Source organism: Ursus americanus, chromosome 14, assembly GCF_024610735.1.
Source record: "Ursus americanus isolate L20-20 chromosome 14, mUrsAme1.1.p, whole genome shotgun sequence".
Lineage (NCBI taxonomy): Eukaryota > Metazoa > Chordata > Mammalia > Carnivora > Ursidae > Ursus > Ursus americanus.
The window spans coordinates 62,195,782-62,202,586 of record NC_142140.1 but is presented as its reverse complement, the minus strand read 5'-3'; the positions used below and the strand labels follow the sequence as shown (position 1 = coordinate 62,202,586).

The following is a 6,805-nucleotide window of genomic DNA, read 5'->3' as shown; positions in this document are numbered from 1 at the left end:
AAGTCTAGGAGTCTCCACGTGGTCTGCCCTGATGTTTTGGACAGGCAGCCTTATCAACACCAAGTGGGGATGAAAGTCCCGGCTTTCCACCCAGTTTTGTCTGGTACCACACCAGCAGGGGAATGTTAGAGGTGCCTTGTTACAGCCAGACAAGAGGAGAGGTTGGGGCTGTCCATTCAGCATTTGCTGTTGGGGGTGGTGATGGGGCTGTGGTCCTTTTCATGGTGTTTGGCTGGCATAGAGCAATTGTGTCTAAAAGTTTTCTGTCTTAGTAGTTTGCCCCTTTCTTCTTTCGTTCGCCAGAGAAATTTCTTGGGGACTTTTTTGTTTGTACCTATTGGTGTTCCCAGGTTGGCTGCTTCTCCAGCATCCAGACCCAGATATATGAAGCAAAAACCCCGGGAACTCACTACCATGTCCTTTCTGAGGTCCTAAGGTCCTTAGCCAGTTTGTCTTCTTATCTCTACCTTTTAGAGTCTTCTTACGTGTTTTTTCTAGATACTGTTCGTACTTAGTGGGAAGAACAGGGAGAAGTGTATCTATTTCGTTTTTAGTTCATTCCTTTTTTTTTTCGTGGAGTAATATTCCACTGTATAGAAGTACTACAATTTGTTTATCTGATTACCTGTTGATGCACGTTTGGACGGATTCCAGTTTTTGGCTTTGAACGTGATTTACTGCTTCTATTAACGTACATCGTCAAGTCTTTGTGTGGGCATATGTTTTCATTTCTCGGGATAAACACCTTGGGGTGGAATTGCTGAGTCATATGGTAATTGTATGTTTAACTTTACAAGAAACTGTCAACCTGTTTTCCAGAGCAGTTGTGCCATTTTCCTTTCCCACCAGCAATGCTCAGTTGCTGTCCTTCCTCGCCAGCATTTGCCATTGACAGTCTTTTAAGTTTTAGTCATTCTGGTTTTAATTTGCATTTCCCTGGTGACTGACGATGTTGAATGTCTTTTCATGTGCTCATCTGCCATTCATAGATCTTCTTTGGTAATGTGTCTATTAAAATATTTGGCCCACTTTGTTTTATTGAGTTGTTTGTCTTGTTATTATGGAGTTGTAAAAGTTCTTTATATTTTCTGGAGACAATTCTTTTATTAGATATATGTTCTACGAATATTTTCTCCCAGTCTGTGGCTTGGCTTTTCATTGTCTTAACAGTGTCTTTTGAAGAGAGCGAGTTTTTAATTTTGATGAAGTCTGGTTTATCAATTTTTTTCCTTACAGTTGATATTTTTTTGTCCTATGAAAACTTCACCCAAGTCAAAGTTTAAAAATTTTTCTTTTATATTTTTTGTGTAAAAGTATCGTAGTTATGGATTTTTAATTCTCTTTGCACGTGGTATGAGGTAAGGGTTGAGATCCACTTTTGCATATGAATATCCAGTTATTCCAGCACCTTTTGTTGAGAGGACTGTCCTCTATCACTTGGAGACTTTGTTGATGATCAACTGACTATATATGTGTAGGTCTATTTCTGGACTCTCTTCCATTGATTTATATGTCTATCCTTGTGCCAGTATCACATTGCTAATAATATGTGTTACTATTTCATACGTTAGCTTGTATTAATATGTAATAACAGAGTAGATTAGCTTGATGGTTAGCTAGTTCTGTAGTAAGTCTTGAAAGTCGGGTAGTATATGTCCTCCAACTTTGCTCTTATTTTTCCAGATTGCTTTTGTATTTAAATTTGAGATTCAGCCTGTCTGGTTCTATAAAATCGCTGTCTGGTATTTTTATTGGCATTGTGTTCATCTCTAGATCAATTTATGGAGAATTGACATCCCTGTAGTGAGTCTTCTGAGCTATCAACGTGGTACACCTCTTCATTTATTTAGGTGCTTTTTAATGTTTCACCCAGTATTTTGTACCTTTTAATTTTCAGCTTTGGTCCTTTGTTGCATTTTTTTTTTAAAGATTTTATTTATTTATTCGACAGGATAGAGAAATCCAGCGAGAGAGGGAGCACAAGCAGGGGGAGTGGGAGAGGAAGAAGCAGGCTCATAGCAGAGGAGCCTGATGTGGGGCTCGATCCCATAACGCCGGGATCACGCCCTGAGCCGAAGGCAGACGCTTAACCGCTGAGCCACCCAGGCGCCCCTTTTGTTGCATTTTGAGATCAGTTTCCCTCTTTTTCTCCTTCCTCACTCCCTTGATCCCTCTTTATCTCTCGCTTCTGTCTCCCTCTCTTCTTTCCTCCCCATGTTTGTTCATTCACCCCTCCCTTCCTTTTAGCCTTTCATCCTTTTTGCTTTTGAAATTCAGCCATATAGTACATATCTTGAATCCTGTGGTCATTTCGTGAATTTGTTAAAACTTAAAATGTGTTCTGTAGACAAATACATTCGGGAAGCCTCACACGAGGGCCAGCAGAGGTTGCTCATATGCAAGAGGCAGTGTAAGATCGTTGTCAGGAGTGTGGACTCTGCCACATGACCAAGATTCCCTGCAAGGGAGGCTGATGGGTGTCCATGTGCCCAGCTACAACTTGGGAATCTCTCTGATAGAGTGTTTGCTTATTTATTTATTTATTTATTTATTTATTTATTTATTTATAGTTGGGGGAGGAGCAGAGGGAGAGAGAGACTCTCAAGCAGACTCTGCACCGAGTGCAGAGCCTGACATGGGGCTTGATCCCACGACTCTGAGATCATGACCTGAGCTGAAATCAAGAGTCAGATGCTTAACCAACTGAGCCACCCAAGTGTCCCTCTCTGATTGCACTTTTGGAGGACAGTCAACAACTGTTGTTCTGAGATCCAAATGTAAATGCCTGTAGGCAGTTGGAGATAGAAGGCTGCAGTCCTGGGAGAGTTTCAGGTTGGAGAGAAACAGATGCTACCTGATGCTATACGGGATAAAAGTATTGGTTGAGATTAGACATTATCCACTACACATTTCTTACAATGTCACTGGCCGTTACAGAATCCGTTAGAATAAAGGAACGTGTGCGTGCTCTCCACTGACAGGCCCGCCAGCTTGTGAGCTTTGGCTTTCTGGTGGCAGAGAATAGCCACGTAAGGCAGGGTGGGCTGTGCCCGCCTCCACACCAGGGGCACACATCAATCAGCAGGTGAAAACATAATGAAGAGGGGCACCTGGCTGGCTCAGTCGGTAGAGGTGCAGCACTTGGTCTTGGGGTTGTGAGTTTGAGCCCCAGGTTGGGTGTAGAGATTACTTTAAAAATTTTAAAAATGAAAAAACAAACATAATAAAGGGATGTATAGGGACCTAGGATTTGAAACAATTACACCACAAAAAGCAGTTTGGAGAAAACTATAATAAAGAGCAGTCTTGGGATAGTAAAAAAAAAAAAAACCAAAAAGTGCAAACTATGGATCCAACCCACCTGTGTTTGCTCTGCCGTTACTAGATGTGTGACTTCAGGAAAGTGATTTTGTCTCCTTTGTGCTTCCATTTCTTCCTTTGAAAAATTGGGAAAATAACAGTAGCTACACTGATTTTTTTGGAGGCTTAAAGGTCAGTATATGTGAAATGATTGGACTAGTGACTAGTAAGCCCTGAATTAGCGTGTGATGATACTGTTATTGTTACGACCCATTGTCTACCGGGGGAAGCAGCCCTGTAGTGACAACAAAAGTAAAACCCATCAGGGTTCTAACTGAGGTCTCGAAGCACAGAGATGGAAGAGCCAGGGGGAGTTTATGTTTGCACTGACCCTTGAAGAGTGGGTGTAGCTCACCAGCTGTATAAGGAGAAAGGAGTGTCCTTGTGGAGGGAAGTCCAGGTCCGACAGTGCTTGTGGTACGCAGGGAGTGAGTGGTCTGGGGGGCTGCGTGTAGAGCTCACGGTGGAAGTCAGTAGGAGGGTGCCGTTGGAAGGCAGGCAGGGGCCACTTTACTGGGAGCGCGTATGTATAGTGAAAGTCATGAAAGAAAAGGCAAAACTTGTGTTGAACCTGAGAACTGAACTTTGGGAAGAGAATGAGTTTTTCCTTTTTTCTTCTATCTGAACATGACTTTATTTTTTTTTTAAAGACTTTATTTATTTATTTATTTATTTATTTATTTATTTATTTATTTATTTAGAGAGAGTGACAGGAGGGGCAGAGAGAGACTCTCAAGCAGACTCTATGCTGAGTGTGGAGCTCAATGCCAGGCTCAATCTCATGACCTTGATATCATGACCTGAGCTGAAATCAAGAGTCAGATGCTTAATCGACTGAGCCACCCAGGCGCCCCTGAGGATGACTTTAATTTTTAAAAAAATTTTAAAAACATTTAATTTATTTATTCATTTGAGATAGAGAAGGAAAGCATGAGCAGGGGGAGGGGCGGAGGGAGAGGGAGAAGCAGACTCCCTGCTGAGCTGGGAGCCCGACATGGGGCTCAGTCCCAGGATACTGAGATCATGACCTGAGCCGAAGACAAACTGAGCATGACTTTGGGCATGGGTTCACCAACAAGCAGTGGCAGCGCTGTGTACCAGAGGAGTTAGGGGCGACAGGAGAGCTAAGAAGTAGAAGTGTTAGTAGAGCCATGTGTGGTGGCAGTTTGGGGGACAGGCAGTGACAGGAGTGACAATTCAAATGGGCTATTCATCCATTCAGCTAATGTTGGCTAAGTATCCACTGTGTGCCACACACCCCAATAGTTAGGTATCGAGGGCACAGTGAACAAAGAGACAGAACCCCCTCTTTGTCCTTCATTCTCTTATCCACTATGTATCTAGATACTATACATATACATATATATATATATATATATATATATATATATATATATATATATATGTATACTGTATTATATGTATTTTTTCTGGAGTATTTTAAGGCCCATCCCGGACATCGTATCAGTTCACCTTTAAATATTTTAGTATGTCTCTCTCACTGATAAGGACTTTAGAAAACGTAACCTCCATATTATTATCACATCTCATTTTTCACACCGTACTGTATGATAGCATCATACTCTTTACTAGTCAGTACACATTCACATTTTCCCCAGTATTCTGTTTTTTAAAATTTAAATTCAATTAGCCAACATATAGTACATTGTTCGTTCCAGATGTAGTGTCCACAGTGTTTTAAAAATGTCTTTTTTAGGGGCGCCTGGGTGGCACAGTTGTTAAGCGTCTGCCTTCGGCTCAGGGCGTGATCCCGGCGTTGTGGCATCGAGCCCCACATCAGGCTCTTCTGCTATGAGCCTGCTTCTTCCTCTCCCACTCCCCCTGCTTGTGTTCCCTCTCTCGCTGGCTGTCTCTATCTCTGTCGAATAAATAAATAAATAAATAAATAAATAAATAAATAAATAATCTTTAAAAAAAAATAAAAACGTCTTTTTTAAAAGTCAGTTTCTTTGTTCTCTATTCTGTTCCGTTGATCAGTGTGTCTGTTTTTGTGCCAACACCATGCTGTCTTGGTGATCACAGCTTTGTAACAGATCTTGAAGTCTGGCATTGTGATGCCATCAGCTTTGGTTTTCTTTTTCAACATTCCCCTGGCTATTCGGGGTCTTTTCTGGTTCCATACAAATTTTAGGATTATTTTTTCCAGCTCTGTGGAAAATGTCAATGGTATTTTGATGGGCATTGCATTGAATGTGTAGATTGCTCTGGGTAGCACAGACATTTAAACAATATTTGTTCTTCCAATCCATGAGTATGGAAGGTTTTTCCATTTTTTAGTGTCTTCCTCAATTTCTTTTGTAAGTGTTCTGTAGTTTTTAGAGAATAGATCTTTCCCTCTTCAATTAGGTTTATTCCTAGGTACCTTATGGTTTTTGGTGCAATTGTAAATGGACCATTTGTAAGAATACACCATAAACAAAAATAAACTCAAAATGGATGAAAGACCTAAATGTGAGACAGGAATCCATCAAAATCCTAGAGGAGAACACAGCAACCTCTTTGACCTTGGCCACAGCAACTTCTTGCTAGACACATCTTCGAAGGCAAGGGAAACAAAAGCAAAAATGAATTATTGGGACTTCATTGAGATAAAAAGCATCTGCACAGCAAAGGAAACAGTCAACAAAACTAAAAGGCAGTCCACGGAATGGGAGAAGATACTTGCAAATGGCATATCAGATAAAGGGCAAGTATCCAAGATCTATAAAGAACTTATGAAACTCAGCACCCACAAAACAAATAATCCAGTCAAGAAATGGGCAGAATACACGAACAGACATTTCTCCAGAGTAGACATCCACATGGCCAACAGACACAGGAAAAAGTGCTCCACATCACTCAGCATCAGGGAAACACAAATCAAAACCACATTGAGATACCACCACACACTGGTCAGAATGACCAAATTTAACAAGGCAGGAAACAGGTGTTGGTGAGGATGTGGAAAAAGGGGAACCCTCCTACACTGTTGGTGGGAATGCAAGCTGGTACAACCACTCTGGAAGACAGGATGGAGGTTCCTCAAAAAGTTAAAAATAGAGCTACCCTACGACCCAGCAATTGCACTACTGGGTATTGACCCCAAAGATACAGACGTAGTGAAGAGAAGGGCCACATGCACCCCAATGTTCATAGCAGCATTGTCCACAATAGCCAAACTGGGGAAGGAGCCGACATGCCCTTCAACAGACGAGTGGATAAAGAAGATGTGGTCCATATATTCCATGGACTATTACTCAGCCATCAGAAAGATGAATAGTTATGATTTACATCGACGTGGATGGAACTGGAGGGTATTATACTGAGTGAAATAAGTCAATCAGAAAAGATATGCTTTAACTTTCATATGCTTTAACTCATATGTGGAATATAAGAAACAGGGCAGAGGATCATAAGGGAAAACTGAATGGGAGGTCATCAGAGA

The 6,805-nt window shown here is 41.3% G+C and overlaps 1 long non-coding RNA gene across 2 annotated transcripts in view; it reads left to right on the top strand.

The window, feature by feature from the left end:
• The window catches only part of LOC123792186 (uncharacterized), a 120,977-nt gene that overhangs the window by 28,176 nt on the left and 85,996 nt on the right, over positions 1–6,805 (top strand). The gene's annotated exons all lie outside the window — the stretch shown is intronic.